The following is a 12,321-nucleotide window of genomic DNA, read 5'->3' on the forward strand; positions in this document are numbered from 1 at the left end:
ACTTTTTGAGATTGCCTTTCGCTTACGGCCACACCGGCCTGAGTACGCCTGATCTCGTCCGATCTCGGAAGCTAAGCAGGGTCGGGCCTGGTTAGTACTTGGATGGGAGACCGCCTGGGAATACCAGGTGCTGTAAGCTTTTTGTCACTGCCTTGTGGAATTTCAACTCTTTGTCCGTTTTTTCCCACAAGGCTGAAATATGTGCCCTCGCTTTGAAATAAGTAAGCAAGGTTAGTTTGTATTTCATCCAACAATCTGTGCTACAAATTATGGCTACAGTATATGCAATTTCATCCACTTTTTGAGATTGCCTTTCGCTTACGGCCACACCGGCCTGAGTACGCCTGATCTCGTCCGATCTCGGAAGCTAAGCAGGGTCGGGCCTGGTTAGTACTTGGATGGGAGACCGCCTGGGAATACCAGGTGCTGTAAGCTTTTTGTCACTGCCTTGTGGAATTTCAACTCTTTGTCCGTTTTTTCCCACAAGGCTGAAATATGTGCCCTCGCTTTGAAATAAGTAAGCAAGGTTAGTTTGTATTTCATCCAACAATCTGTGCTACAAATTATGGCTACAGTATATGCAATTTTCTCGCTGATCTCGTCCGATCTCGAAGCTAAGCAGGGTCGGGCCTGGTTAGTACTTGGATGGGAGACCGCCTGGGAATACCAGGTGCTGTAAGCTTTTTGTCACTGCCTTGTGGAATTTCAACTCTTTGTCCGTTTTTTCCCACAAGGCTGAAATATGTGCCCTCGCTTTGAAATAAGTAAGCAAGGTTAGTTTGTATTTCATCCAACAATCTGTGCTACAAATTATGGCTACAGTATATGCAATTTCATCCACTTTTTGAGATTGCCTTTCGCTTACGGCCACACCGGCCTGAGTACGCCTGATCTCGTCCGATCTCGGAAGCTAAGCAGGGTCGGGCCTGGTTAGTACTTGGATGGGAGACCGCCTGGGAATACCAGGTGCTGTAAGCTTTTTGTCACTGCCTTGTGGAATTTCAACTCTTTGTCCGTTTTTTCCCACAAGGCTGAAATATGTGCCCTCGCTTTGAAATAAGTAAGCAAGGTTAGTTTGTATTTCATCCAACAATCTGTGCTACAAATTATGGCTACAGTATATGCAATTTCTTCCACTTTTTGAGTGACACAAAGATGCTTATCTAAATGGTGGAAATGCAACAGCTGTTAATCAGGCTCACTTTGACTTTACATAGTGCACCAAGAGATAGTTTCTCGCTTACGGCCACACCGGCCTGAGTACGCCTGATCTCGTCCGATCTCGGAAGCTAAGCAGGGTCGGGCCTGGTTAGTACTTGGATGGGAGACCGCCTGGGAATACCAGGTGCTGTAAGCTTTTTGTCACTGCCTTGTGGAATTTCAACTCTTTGTCCGTTTTTTCCCACAAGGCTGAAATATGTGCCCTCGCTTTGAAATAAGTAAGCAAGGTTAGTTTGTATTTCATCCAACAATCTGTGCTACAAATTATGGCTACAGTATATGCAATTTCATCCACTTTTTGAGATTGCCTTTCGCTTACGGCCACACCGGCCTGAGTACGCCTGATCTCGTCCGATCTCGGAAGCTAAGCAGGGTCGGGCCTGGTTAGTACTTGGATGGGAGACCGCCTGGGAATACCAGGTGCTGTAAGCTTTTTGTCACTGCCTTGTGGAATTTCAACTCTTTGTCCGTTTTTTCCCACAAGGCTGAAATATGTGCCCTCGCTTTGAAATAAGTAAGCAAGGTTAGTTTGTATTTCATCCAACAATCTGTGCTACAAATTATGGCTACAGTATATGCAATTTCTCGCTGATCTCGTCCGATCTCGGAAGCTAAGCAGGGTCGGGCCTGGTTAGTACTTGGATGGGAGACCGCCTGGGAATACCAGGTGCTGTAAGCTTTTTGTCACTGCCTTGTGGAATTTCAACTCTTTGTCCGTTTTTTCCCACAAGGCTGAAATATGTGCCCTCGCTTTGAAATAAGTAAGCAAGGTTAGTTTGTATTTCATCCAACAATCTGTGCTACAAATTATGGCTACAGTATATGCAATTTCATCCACTTTTTGAGATTGCCTTTCGCTTACGGCCACACCGGCCTGAGTACGCCTGATCTCGTCCGATCTCGGAAGCTAAGCAGGGTCGGGCCTGGTTAGTACTTGGATGGGAGACCGCCTGGGAATACCAGGTGCTGTAAGCTTTTTGTCACTGCCTTGTGGAATTTCAACTCTTTGTCCGTTTTTTCCCACAAGGCTGAAATATGTGCCCTCGCTTTGAAATAAGTAAGCAAGGTTAGTTTGTATTTCATCCAACAATCTGTGCTACAAATTATGGCTACAGTATATGCAATTTCTTCCACTTTTTGAGTGACACAAAGATGCTTATCTAAATGGTGGAAATGCAACAGCTGTTAATCAGGCTCACTTTGACTTTACATAGTGCACCAAGAGATAGTTTCTCGCTTACGGCCACACCGGCCTGAGTACGCCTGATCTCGTCCGATCTCGGAAGCTAAGCAGGGTCGGGCCTGGTTAGTACTTGGATGGGAGACCGCCTGGGAATACCAGGTGCTGTAAGCTTTTTGTCACTGCCTTGTGGAATTTCAACTCTTTGTCCGTTTTTTCCCACAAGGCTGAAATATGTGCCCTCGCTTTGAAATAAGTAAGCAAGGTTAGTTTGTATTTCATCCAACAATCTGTGCTACAAATTATGGCTACAGTATATGCAATTTCATCCACTTTTTGAGATTGCCTTTCGCTTACGGCCACACCGGCCTGAGTACGCCTGATCTCGTCCGATCTCGGAAGCTAAGCAGGGTCGGGCCTGGTTAGTACTTGGATGGGAGACCGCCTGGGAATACCAGGTGCTGTAAGCTTTTTGTCACTGCCTTGTGGAATTTCAACTCTTTGTCCGTTTTTTCCCACAAGGCTGAAATATGTGCCCTCGCTTTGAAATAAGTAAGCAAGGTTAGTTTGTATTTCATCCAACAATCTGTGCTACAAATTATGGCTACAGTATATGCAATTTCATCCACTTTTTGAGATTGCCTTTCGCTTACGGCCACACCGGCCTGAGTACGCCTGATCTCGTCCGATCTCGGAAGCTAAGCAGGGTCGGGCCTGGTTAGTACTTGGATGGGAGACCGCCTGGGAATACCAGGTGCTGTAAGCTTTTTGTCACTGCCTTGTGGAATTTCAACTCTTTGTCCGTTTTTTCCCACAAGGCTGAAATATGTGCCCTCGCTTTGAAATAAGTAAGCAAGGTTAGTTTGTATTTCATCCAACAATCTGTGCTACAAATTATGGCTACAGTATATGCAATTTCTTCCACTTTTTGAGTGACACAAAGATGCTTATCTAAATGGTGGAAATGCAACAGCTGTTAATCAGGCTCACTTTGACTTTACATAGTGCACCAAGAGATAGTTTCTCGCTTACGGCCACACCGGCCTGAGTACGCCTGATCTCGTCCGATCTCGGAAGCTAAGCAGGGTCGGGCCTGGTTAGTACTTGGATGGGAGACCGCCTGGGAATACCAGGTGCTGTAAGCTTTTTGTCACTGCCTTGTGGAATTTCAACTCTTTGTCCGTTTTTTCCCACAAGGCTGAAATATGTGCCCTCGCTTTGAAATAAGTAAGCAAGGTTAGTTTGTATTTCATCCAACAATCTGTGCTACAAATTATGGCTACAGTATATGCAATTTCATCCACTTTTTGAGATTGCCTTTCGCTTACGGCCACACCGGCCTGAGTACGCCTGATCTCGTCCGATCTCGGAAGCTAAGCAGGGTCGGGCCTGGTTAGTACTTGGATGGGAGACCGCCTGGGAATACCAGGTGCTGTAAGCTTTTTGTCACTGCCTTGTGGAATTTCAACTCTTTGTCCGTTTTTTCCCACAAGGCTGAAATATGTGCCCTCGCTTTGAAATAAGTAAGCAAGGTTAGTTTGTATTTCATCCAACAATCTGTGCTACAAATTATGGCTACAGTATATGCAATTTCTTCCACTTTTTGAGTGACACAAAGATGCTTATCTAAATGGTGGAAATGCAACAGCTGTTAATCAGGCTCACTTTGACTTTACATAGTGCACCAAGAGATAGTTTCTCGCTTACGGCCACACCGGCCTGAGTACGCCTGATCTCGTCCGATCTCGGAAGCTAAGCAGGGTCGGGCCTGGTTAGTACTTGGATGGGAGACCGCCTGGGAATACCAGGTGCTGTAAGCTTTTTGTCACTGCCTTGTGGAATTTCAACTCTTTGTCCGTTTTTTCCCACAAGGCTGAAATATGTGCCCTCGCTTTGAAATAAGTAAGCAAGGTTAGTTTGTATTTCATCCAACAATCTGTGCTACAAATTATGGCTACAGTATATGCAATTTCATCCACTTTTTGAGATTGCCTTTCGCTTACGGCCACACCGGCCTGAGTACGCCTGATCTCGTCCGATCTCGGAAGCTAAGCAGGGTCGGGCCTGGTTAGTACTTGGATGGGAGACCGCCTGGGAATACCAGGTGCTGTAAGCTTTTTGTCACTGCCTTGTGGAATTTCAACTCTTTGTCCGTTTTTTCCCACAAGGCTGAAATATGTGCCCTCGCTTTGAAATAAGTAAGCAAGGTTAGTTTGTATTTCATCCAACAATCTGTGCTACAAATTATGGCTACAGTATATGCAATTTCTTCCACTTTTTGAGTGACACAAAGATGCTTATCTAAATGGTGGAAATGCAACAGCTGTTAATCAGGCTCACTTTGACTTTACATAGTGCACCAAGAGATAGTTTCTCGCTTACGGCCACACCGGCCTGAGTACGCCTGATCTCGTCCGATCTCGGAAGCTAAGCAGGGTCGGGCCTGGTTAGTACTTGGATGGGAGACCGCCTGGGAATACCAGGTGCTGTAAGCTTTTTGTCACTGCCTTGTGGAATTTCAACTCTTTGTCCGTTTTTTCCCACAAGGCTGAAATATGTGCCCTCGCTTTGAAATAAGTAAGCAAGGTTAGTTTGTATTTCATCCAACAATCTGTGCTACAAATTATGGCTACAGTATATGCAATTTCATCCACTTTTTGAGATTGCCTTTCGCTTACGGCCACACCGGCCTGAGTACGCCTGATCTCGTCCGATCTCGGAAGCTAAGCAGGGTCGGGCCTGGTTAGTACTTGGATGGGAGACCGCCTGGGAATACCAGGTGCTGTAAGCTTTTTGTCACTGCCTTGTGGAATTTCAACTCTTTGTCCGTTTTTTCCCACAAGGCTGAAATATGTGCCCTCGCTTTGAAATAAGTAAGCAAGGTTAGTTTGTATTTCATCCAACAATCTGTGCTACAAATTATGGCTACAGTATATGCAATTTCATCCACTTTTTGAGATTGCCTTTCGCTTACGGCCACACCGGCCTGAGTACGCCTGATCTCGTCCGATCTCGGAAGCTAAGCAGGGTCGGGCCTGGTTAGTACTTGGATGGGAGACCGCCTGGGAATACCAGGTGCTGTAAGCTTTTTGTCACTGCCTTGTGGAATTTCAACTCTTTGTCCGTTTTTTCCCACAAGGCTGAAATATGTGCCCTCGCTTTGAAATAAGTAAGCAAGGTTAGTTTGTATTTCATCCAACAATCTGTGCTACAAATTATGGCTACAGTATATGCAATTTCATCCACTTTTTGAGATTGCCTTTCGCTTACGGCCACACCGGCCTGAGTACGCCTGATCTCGTCCGATCTCGGAAGCTAAGCAGGGTCGGGCCTGGTTAGTACTTGGATGGGAGACCGCCTGGGAATACCAGGTGCTGTAAGCTTTTTGTCACTGCCTTGTGGAATTTCAACTCTTTGTCCGTTTTTTCCCACAAGGCTGAAATATGTGCCCTCGCTTTGAAATAAGTAAGCAAGGTTAGTTTGTATTTCATCCAACAATCTGTGCTACAAATTATGGCTACAGTATATGCAATTTCATCCACTTTTTGAGATTGCCTTTCGCTTACGGCCACACCGGCCTGAGTACGCCTGATCTCGTCCGATCTCGGAAGCTAAGCAGGGTCGGGCCTGGTTAGTACTTGGATGGGAGACCGCCTGGGAATACCAGGTGCTGTAAGCTTTTTGTCACTGCCTTGTGGAATTTCAACTCTTTGTCCGTTTTTTCCCACAAGGCTGAAATATGTGCCCTCGCTTTGAAATAAGTAAGCAAGGTTAGTTTGTATTTCATCCAACAATCTGTGCTACAAATTATGGCTACAGTATATGCAATTTCATCCACTTTTTGAGATTGCCTTTCGCTTACGGCCACACCGGCCTGAGTACGCCTGATCTCGTCCGATCTCGGAAGCTAAGCAGGGTCGGGCCTGGTTAGTACTTGGATGGGAGACCGCCTGGGAATACCAGGTGCTGTAAGCTTTTTGTCACTGCCTTGTGGAATTTCAACTCTTTGTCCGTTTTTTCCCACAAGGCTGAAATATGTGCCCTCGCTTTGAAATAAGTAAGCAAGGTTAGTTTGTATTTCATCCAACAATCTGTGCTACAAATTATGGCTACAGTATATGCAATTTCATCCACTTTTTGAGATTGCCTTTCGCTTACGGCCACACCGGCCTGAGTACGCCTGATCTCGTCCGATCTCGGAAGCTAAGCAGGGTCGGGCCTGGTTAGTACTTGGATGGGAGACCGCCTGGGAATACCAGGTGCTGTAAGCTTTTTGTCACTGCCTTGTGGAATTTCAACTCTTTGTCCGTTTTTTCCCACAAGGCTGAAATATGTGCCCTCGCTTTGAAATAAGTAAGCAAGGTTAGTTTGTATTTCATCCAACAATCTGTGCTACAAATTATGGCTACAGTATATGCAATTTCATCCACTTTTTGAGATTGCCTTTCGCTTACGGCCACACCGGCCTGAGTACGCCTGATCTCGTCCGATCTCGGAAGCTAAGCAGGGTCGGGCCTGGTTAGTACTTGGATGGGAGACCGCCTGGGAATACCAGGTGCTGTAAGCTTTTTGTCACTGCCTTGTGGAATTTCAACTCTTTGTCCGTTTTTTCCCACAAGGCTGAAATATGTGCCCTCGCTTTGAAATAAGTAAGCAAGGTTAGTTTGTATTTCATCCAACAATCTGTGCTACAAATTATGGCTACAGTATATGCAATTTCATCCACTTTTTGAGATTGCCTTTCGCTTACGGCCACACGGCCTGAGTACGCCTGATCTCGTCCGATCTCGGAAGCTAAGCAGGGTCGGGCCTGGTTAGTACTTGGATGGGAGACCGCCTGGGAATACCAGGTGCTGTAAGCTTTTTGTCACTGCCTTGTGGAATTTCAACTCTTTGTCCGTTTTTTCCCACAAGGCTGAAATATGTGCCCTCGCTTTGAAATAAGTAAGCAAGGTTAGTTTGTATTTCATCCAACAATCTGTGCTACAAATTATGGCTACAGTATATGCAATTTCATCCACTTTTTGAGATTGCCTTTCGCTTACGGCCACACCGGCCTGAGTACGCCTGATCTCGTCCGATCTCGGAAGCTAAGCAGGGTCGGGCCTGGTTAGTACTTGGATGGGAGACCGCCTGGGAATACCAGGTGCTGTAAGCTTTTTGTCACTGCCTTGTGGAATTTCAACTCTTTGTCCGTTTTTTCCCACAAGGCTGAAATATGTGCCCTCGCTTTGAAATAAGTAAGCAAGGTTAGTTTGTATTTCATCCAACAATCTGTGCTACAAATTATGGCTACAGTATATGCAATTTCATCCACTTTTTGAGATTGCCTTTCGCTTACGGCCACACCGGCCTGAGTACGCCTGATCTCGTCCGATCTCGGAAGCTAAGCAGGGTCGGGCCTGGTTAGTACTTGGATGGGAGACCGCCTGGGAATACCAGGTGCTGTAAGCTTTTTGTCACTGCCTTGTGGAATTTCAACTCTTTGTCCGTTTTTTCCCACAAGGCTGAAATATGTGCCCTCGCTTTGAAATAAGTAAGCAAGGTTAGTTTGTATTTCATCCAACAATCTGTGCTACAAATTATGGCTACAGTATATGCAATTTCATCCACTTTTTGAGATTGCCTTTCGCTTACGGCCACACCGGCCTGAGTACGCCTGATCTCGTCCGATCTCGGAAGCTAAGCAGGGTCGGGCCTGGTTAGTACTTGGATGGGAGACCGCCTGGGAATACCAGGTGCTGTAAGCTTTTTGTCACTGCCTTGTGGAATTTCAACTCTTTGTCCGTTTTTTCCCACAAGGCTGAAATATGTGCCCTCGCTTTGAAATAAGTAAGCAAGGTTAGTTTGTATTTCATCCAACAATCTGTGCTACAAATTATGGCTACAGTATATGCAATTTCATCCACTTTTTGAGATTGCCTTTCGCTTACGGCCACACCGGCCTGAGTACGCCTGATCTCGTCCGATCTCGGAAGCTAAGCAGGGTCGGGCCTGGTTAGTACTTGGATGGGAGACCGCCTGGGAATACCAGGTGCTGTAAGCTTTTTGTCACTGCCTTGTGGAATTTCAACTCTTTGTCCGTTTTTTCCCACAAGGCTGAAATATGTGCCCTCGCTTTGAAATAAGTAAGCAAGGTTAGTTTGTATTTCATCCAACAATCTGTGCTACAAATTATGGCTACAGTATATGCAATTTCTTCCACTTTTTGAGTGACACAAAGATGCTTATCTAAATGGTGGAAATGCAACAGCTGTTAATCAGGCTCACTTTGACTTTACATAGTGCACCAAGAGATAGTTTCTCGCTTACGGCCACACCGGCCTGAGTACGCCTGATCTCGTCCGATCTCGGAAGCTAAGCAGGGTCGGGCCTGGTTAGTACTTGGATGGGAGACCGCCTGGGAATACCAGGTGCTGTAAGCTTTTTGTCACTGCCTTGTGGAATTTCAACTCTTTGTCCGTTTTTTCCCACAAGGCTGAAATATGTGCCCTCGCTTTGAAATAAGTAAGCAAGGTTAGTTTGTATTTCATCCAACAATCTGTGCTACAAATTATGGCTACAGTATATGCAATTTCATCCACTTTTTGAGATTGCCTTTCGCTTACGGCCACACCGGCCTGAGTACGCCTGATCTCGTCCGATCTCGGAAGCTAAGCAGGGTCGGGCCTGGTTAGTACTTGGATGGGAGACCGCCTGGGAATACCAGGTGCTGTAAGCTTTTTGTCACTGCCTTGTGGAATTTCAACTCTTTGTCCGTTTTTTCCCACAAGGCTGAAATATGTGCCCTCGCTTTGAAATAAGTAAGCAAGGTTAGTTTGTATTTCATCCAACAATCTGTGCTACAAATTATGGCTACAGTATATGCAATTTCATCCACTTTTTGAGATTGCCTTTCGCTTACGGCCACACCGGCCTGAGTACGCCTGATCTCGTCCGATCTCGGAAGCTAAGCAGGGTCGGGCCTGGTTAGTACTTGGATGGGAGACCGCCTGGGAATACCAGGTGCTGTAAGCTTTTTGTCACTGCCTTGTGGAATTTCAACTCTTTGTCCGTTTTTTCCCACAAGGCTGAAATATGTGCCCTCGCTTTGAAATAAGTAAGCAAGGTTAGTTTGTATTTCATCCAACAATCTGTGCTACAAATTATGGCTACAGTATATGCAATTTCATCCACTTTTTGAGATTGCCTTTCGCTTACGGCCACACCGGCCTGAGTACGCCTGATCTCGTCCGATCTCGGAAGCTAAGCAGGGTCGGGCCTGGTTAGTACTTGGATGGGAGACCGCCTGGGAATACCAGGTGCTGTAAGCTTTTTGTCACTGCCTTGTGGAATTTCAACTCTTTGTCCGTTTTTTCCCACAAGGCTGAAATATGTGCCCTCGCTTTGAAATAAGTAAGCAAGGTTAGTTTGTATTTCATCCAACAATCTGTGCTACAAATTATGGCTACAGTATATGCAATTTCTTCCACTTTTTGAGTGACACAAAGATGCTTATCTAAATGGTGGAAATGCAACAGCTGTTAATCAGGCTCACTTTGACTTTACATAGTGCACCAAGAGATAGTTTCTCGCTTACGGCCACACCGGCCTGAGTACGCCTGATCTCGTCCGATCTCGGAAGCTAAGCAGGGTCGGGCCTGGTTAGTACTTGGATGGGAGACCGCCTGGGAATACCAGGTGCTGTAAGCTTTTTGTCACTGCCTTGTGGAATTTCAACTCTTTGTCCGTTTTTTCCCACAAGGCTGAAATATGTGCCCTCGCTTTGAAATAAGTAAGCAAGGTTAGTTTGTATTTCATCCAACAATCTGTGCTACAAATTATGGCTACAGTATATGCAATTTCATCCACTTTTTGAGATTGCCTTTCGCTTACGGCCACACCGGCCTGAGTACGCCTGATCTCGTCCGATCTCGGAAGCTAAGCAGGGTCGGGCCTGGTTAGTACTTGGATGGGAGACCGCCTGGGAATACCAGGTGCTGTAAGCTTTTTGTCACTGCCTTGTGGAATTTCAACTCTTTGTCCGTTTTTTCCCACAAGGCTGAAATATGTGCCCTCGCTTTGAAATAAGTAAGCAAGGTTAGTTTGTATTTCATCCAACAATCTGTGCTACAAATTATGGCTACAGTATATGCAATTTCATCCACTTTTTGAGATTGCCTTTCGCTTACGGCCACACCGGCCTGAGTACGCCTGATCTCGTCCGATCTCGGAAGCTAAGCAGGGTCGGGCCTGGTTAGTACTTGGATGGGAGACCGCCTGGGAATACCAGGTGCTGTAAGCTTTTTGTCACTGCCTTGTGGAATTTCAACTCTTTGTCCGTTTTTTCCCACAAGGCTGAAATATGTGCCCTCGCTTTGAAATAAGTAAGCAAGGTTAGTTTGTATTTCATCCAACAATCTGTGCTACAAATTATGGCTACAGTATATGCAATTTCATCCACTTTTTGAGATTGCCTTTCGCTTACGGCCACACCGGCCTGAGTACGCCTGATCTCGTCCGATCTCGGAAGCTAAGCAGGGTCGGGCCTGGTTAGTACTTGGATGGGAGACCGCCTGGGAATACCAGGTGCTGTAAGCTTTTTGTCACTGCCTTGTGGAATTTCAACTCTTTGTCCGTTTTTTCCCACAAGGCTGAAATATGTGCCCTCGCTTTGAAATAAGTAAGCAAGGTTAGTTTGTATTTCATCCAACAATCTGTGCTACAAATTATGGCTACAGTATATGCAATTTCATCCACTTTTTGAGATTGCCTTTCGCTTACGGCCACACCGGCCTGAGTACGCCTGATCTCGTCCGATCTCGGAAGCTAAGCAGGGTCGGGCCTGGTTAGTACTTGGATGGGAGACCGCCTGGGAATACCAGGTGCTGTAAGCTTTTTGTCACTGCCTTGTGGAATTTCAACTCTTTGTCCGTTTTTTCCCACAAGGCTGAAATATGTGCCCTCGCTTTGAAATAAGTAAGCAAGGTTAGTTTGTATTTCATCCAACAATCTGTGCTACAAATTATGGCTACAGTATATGCAATTTCTTCCACTTTTTGAGTGACACAAAGATGCTTATCTAAATGGTGGAAATGCAACAGCTGTTAATCAGGCTCACTTTGACTTTACATAGTGCACCAAGAGATAGTTTCTCGCTTACGGCCACACCGGCCTGAGTACGCCTGATCTCGTCCGATCTCGGAAGCTAAGCAGGGTCGGGCCTGGTTAGTACTTGGATGGGAGACCGCCTGGGAATACCAGGTGCTGTAAGCTTTTTGTCACTGCCTTGTGGAATTTCAACTCTTTGTCCGTTTTTTCCCACAAGGCTGAAATATGTGCCCTCGCTTTGAAATAAGTAAGCAAGGTTAGTTTGTATTTCATCCAACAATCTGTGCTACAAATTATGGCTACAGTATATGCAATTTCATCCACTTTTTGAGATTGCCTTTCGCTTACGGCCACACCGGCCTGAGTACGCCTGATCTCGTCCGATCTCGGAAGCTAAGCAGGGTCGGGCCTGGTTAGTACTTGGATGGGAGACCGCCTGGGAATACCAGGTGCTGTAAGCTTTTTGTCACTGCCTTGTGGAATTTCAACTCTTTGTCCGTTTTTTCCCACAAGGCTGAAATATGTGCCCTCGCTTTGAAATAAGTAAGCAAGGTTAGTTTGTATTTCATCCAACAATCTGTGCTACAAATTATGGCTACAGTATATGCAATTTCATCCACTTTTTGAGATTGCCTTTCGCTTACGGCCACACCGGCCTGAGTACGCCTGATCTCGTCCGATCTCGGAAGCTAAGCAGGGTCGGGCCTGGTTAGTACTTGGATGGGAGACCGCCTGGGAATACCAGGTGCTGTAAGCTTTTTGTCACTGCCTTGTGGAATTTCAACTCTTTGTCCGTTTTTTCCCACAAGGCTGAAATATGTGCCCTCGCT

General features: G+C 45.9%; 37 non-coding genes and 1 pseudogene across 37 annotated transcripts; all 38 read left to right on the plus strand.

Moving 5' to 3' along the window:
• The first annotated feature begins 20 nt into the window (after window positions 1–20).
• On the plus strand, window positions 21–139 carry LOC118953975. The gene has a single exon (XR_005044159.1). It is a non-coding gene; the product is annotated as a 5S ribosomal RNA (ribosomal RNA).
• A 177-nt stretch (window positions 140–316) lies between these two features.
• Window positions 317–435, plus strand: LOC118953976. The gene has a single exon (XR_005044160.1). It is a non-coding gene; the product is annotated as a 5S ribosomal RNA (ribosomal RNA).
• A 424-nt stretch (window positions 436–859) lies between these two features.
• On the plus strand, window positions 860–978 carry LOC118953977. The gene has a single exon (XR_005044161.1). It is a non-coding gene; the product is annotated as a 5S ribosomal RNA (ribosomal RNA).
• Window positions 979–1,238: 260 nt separating this feature from the next.
• On the plus strand, window positions 1,239–1,357 carry LOC118953978. The gene has a single exon (XR_005044162.1). It is a non-coding gene; the product is annotated as a 5S ribosomal RNA (ribosomal RNA).
• Window positions 1,358–1,534: 177 nt separating this feature from the next.
• Window positions 1,535–1,653, plus strand: LOC118953979. Its single transcript, XR_005044163.1, has one exon. It is a non-coding gene; the product is annotated as a 5S ribosomal RNA (ribosomal RNA).
• A 424-nt stretch (window positions 1,654–2,077) lies between these two features.
• Window positions 2,078–2,196, plus strand: LOC118953980. The gene has a single exon (XR_005044164.1). It is a non-coding gene; the product is annotated as a 5S ribosomal RNA (ribosomal RNA).
• A 260-nt stretch (window positions 2,197–2,456) lies between these two features.
• LOC118953981 lies at window positions 2,457–2,575 on the plus strand. Its single transcript, XR_005044165.1, has one exon. It is a non-coding gene; the product is annotated as a 5S ribosomal RNA (ribosomal RNA).
• Window positions 2,576–2,752: 177 nt separating this feature from the next.
• Window positions 2,753–2,871, plus strand: LOC118953982. The gene has a single exon (XR_005044166.1). It is a non-coding gene; the product is annotated as a 5S ribosomal RNA (ribosomal RNA).
• Window positions 2,872–3,048: 177 nt separating this feature from the next.
• LOC118953983 lies at window positions 3,049–3,167 on the plus strand. Its single transcript, XR_005044167.1, has one exon. It is a non-coding gene; the product is annotated as a 5S ribosomal RNA (ribosomal RNA).
• Window positions 3,168–3,427: 260 nt separating this feature from the next.
• Window positions 3,428–3,546, plus strand: LOC118953985. The gene has a single exon (XR_005044169.1). It is a non-coding gene; the product is annotated as a 5S ribosomal RNA (ribosomal RNA).
• A 177-nt stretch (window positions 3,547–3,723) lies between these two features.
• LOC118953986 lies at window positions 3,724–3,842 on the plus strand. Its single transcript, XR_005044170.1, has one exon. It is a non-coding gene; the product is annotated as a 5S ribosomal RNA (ribosomal RNA).
• A 260-nt stretch (window positions 3,843–4,102) lies between these two features.
• On the plus strand, window positions 4,103–4,221 carry LOC118953987. The gene has a single exon (XR_005044171.1). It is a non-coding gene; the product is annotated as a 5S ribosomal RNA (ribosomal RNA).
• A 177-nt stretch (window positions 4,222–4,398) lies between these two features.
• On the plus strand, window positions 4,399–4,517 carry LOC118953988. The gene has a single exon (XR_005044172.1). It is a non-coding gene; the product is annotated as a 5S ribosomal RNA (ribosomal RNA).
• A 260-nt stretch (window positions 4,518–4,777) lies between these two features.
• On the plus strand, window positions 4,778–4,896 carry LOC118953989. The gene has a single exon (XR_005044173.1). It is a non-coding gene; the product is annotated as a 5S ribosomal RNA (ribosomal RNA).
• Window positions 4,897–5,073: 177 nt separating this feature from the next.
• On the plus strand, window positions 5,074–5,192 carry LOC118953990. The gene has a single exon (XR_005044174.1). It is a non-coding gene; the product is annotated as a 5S ribosomal RNA (ribosomal RNA).
• A 177-nt stretch (window positions 5,193–5,369) lies between these two features.
• Window positions 5,370–5,488, plus strand: LOC118953991. Its single transcript, XR_005044175.1, has one exon. It is a non-coding gene; the product is annotated as a 5S ribosomal RNA (ribosomal RNA).
• Window positions 5,489–5,665: 177 nt separating this feature from the next.
• Window positions 5,666–5,784, plus strand: LOC118953992. Its single transcript, XR_005044176.1, has one exon. It is a non-coding gene; the product is annotated as a 5S ribosomal RNA (ribosomal RNA).
• Window positions 5,785–5,961: 177 nt separating this feature from the next.
• On the plus strand, window positions 5,962–6,080 carry LOC118953993. The gene has a single exon (XR_005044178.1). It is a non-coding gene; the product is annotated as a 5S ribosomal RNA (ribosomal RNA).
• Window positions 6,081–6,257: 177 nt separating this feature from the next.
• On the plus strand, window positions 6,258–6,376 carry LOC118953994. Its single transcript, XR_005044179.1, has one exon. It is a non-coding gene; the product is annotated as a 5S ribosomal RNA (ribosomal RNA).
• A 177-nt stretch (window positions 6,377–6,553) lies between these two features.
• LOC118953996 lies at window positions 6,554–6,672 on the plus strand. The gene has a single exon (XR_005044181.1). It is a non-coding gene; the product is annotated as a 5S ribosomal RNA (ribosomal RNA).
• Window positions 6,673–6,849: 177 nt separating this feature from the next.
• On the plus strand, window positions 6,850–6,968 carry LOC118953997. The gene has a single exon (XR_005044182.1). It is a non-coding gene; the product is annotated as a 5S ribosomal RNA (ribosomal RNA).
• A 177-nt stretch (window positions 6,969–7,145) lies between these two features.
• Window positions 7,146–7,263, plus strand: LOC118954271 (annotated as a pseudogene).
• Window positions 7,264–7,440: 177 nt separating this feature from the next.
• Window positions 7,441–7,559, plus strand: LOC118953998. Its single transcript, XR_005044183.1, has one exon. It is a non-coding gene; the product is annotated as a 5S ribosomal RNA (ribosomal RNA).
• Window positions 7,560–7,736: 177 nt separating this feature from the next.
• Window positions 7,737–7,855, plus strand: LOC118953999. The gene has a single exon (XR_005044184.1). It is a non-coding gene; the product is annotated as a 5S ribosomal RNA (ribosomal RNA).
• A 177-nt stretch (window positions 7,856–8,032) lies between these two features.
• On the plus strand, window positions 8,033–8,151 carry LOC118954000. The gene has a single exon (XR_005044185.1). It is a non-coding gene; the product is annotated as a 5S ribosomal RNA (ribosomal RNA).
• A 177-nt stretch (window positions 8,152–8,328) lies between these two features.
• Window positions 8,329–8,447, plus strand: LOC118954001. The gene has a single exon (XR_005044186.1). It is a non-coding gene; the product is annotated as a 5S ribosomal RNA (ribosomal RNA).
• A 260-nt stretch (window positions 8,448–8,707) lies between these two features.
• On the plus strand, window positions 8,708–8,826 carry LOC118954002. Its single transcript, XR_005044187.1, has one exon. It is a non-coding gene; the product is annotated as a 5S ribosomal RNA (ribosomal RNA).
• A 177-nt stretch (window positions 8,827–9,003) lies between these two features.
• Window positions 9,004–9,122, plus strand: LOC118954003. Its single transcript, XR_005044188.1, has one exon. It is a non-coding gene; the product is annotated as a 5S ribosomal RNA (ribosomal RNA).
• Window positions 9,123–9,299: 177 nt separating this feature from the next.
• LOC118954004 lies at window positions 9,300–9,418 on the plus strand. Its single transcript, XR_005044189.1, has one exon. It is a non-coding gene; the product is annotated as a 5S ribosomal RNA (ribosomal RNA).
• Window positions 9,419–9,595: 177 nt separating this feature from the next.
• LOC118954005 lies at window positions 9,596–9,714 on the plus strand. Its single transcript, XR_005044190.1, has one exon. It is a non-coding gene; the product is annotated as a 5S ribosomal RNA (ribosomal RNA).
• Window positions 9,715–9,974: 260 nt separating this feature from the next.
• On the plus strand, window positions 9,975–10,093 carry LOC118954007. Its single transcript, XR_005044192.1, has one exon. It is a non-coding gene; the product is annotated as a 5S ribosomal RNA (ribosomal RNA).
• A 177-nt stretch (window positions 10,094–10,270) lies between these two features.
• Window positions 10,271–10,389, plus strand: LOC118954008. The gene has a single exon (XR_005044193.1). It is a non-coding gene; the product is annotated as a 5S ribosomal RNA (ribosomal RNA).
• Window positions 10,390–10,566: 177 nt separating this feature from the next.
• Window positions 10,567–10,685, plus strand: LOC118954009. Its single transcript, XR_005044194.1, has one exon. It is a non-coding gene; the product is annotated as a 5S ribosomal RNA (ribosomal RNA).
• Window positions 10,686–10,862: 177 nt separating this feature from the next.
• LOC118954010 lies at window positions 10,863–10,981 on the plus strand. The gene has a single exon (XR_005044195.1). It is a non-coding gene; the product is annotated as a 5S ribosomal RNA (ribosomal RNA).
• A 177-nt stretch (window positions 10,982–11,158) lies between these two features.
• Window positions 11,159–11,277, plus strand: LOC118954011. Its single transcript, XR_005044196.1, has one exon. It is a non-coding gene; the product is annotated as a 5S ribosomal RNA (ribosomal RNA).
• A 260-nt stretch (window positions 11,278–11,537) lies between these two features.
• LOC118954012 lies at window positions 11,538–11,656 on the plus strand. Its single transcript, XR_005044197.1, has one exon. It is a non-coding gene; the product is annotated as a 5S ribosomal RNA (ribosomal RNA).
• A 177-nt stretch (window positions 11,657–11,833) lies between these two features.
• LOC118954013 lies at window positions 11,834–11,952 on the plus strand. Its single transcript, XR_005044198.1, has one exon. It is a non-coding gene; the product is annotated as a 5S ribosomal RNA (ribosomal RNA).
• Window positions 11,953–12,129: 177 nt separating this feature from the next.
• LOC118954014 lies at window positions 12,130–12,248 on the plus strand. The gene has a single exon (XR_005044199.1). It is a non-coding gene; the product is annotated as a 5S ribosomal RNA (ribosomal RNA).
• Window positions 12,249–12,321: the final 73 nt, after the last annotated feature.

This window comes from Oncorhynchus mykiss, unplaced genomic scaffold, assembly GCF_013265735.2.
Source record: "Oncorhynchus mykiss isolate Arlee unplaced genomic scaffold, USDA_OmykA_1.1 un_scaffold_379, whole genome shotgun sequence".
Taxonomy (NCBI): domain Eukaryota; kingdom Metazoa; phylum Chordata; class Actinopteri; order Salmoniformes; family Salmonidae; genus Oncorhynchus; species Oncorhynchus mykiss.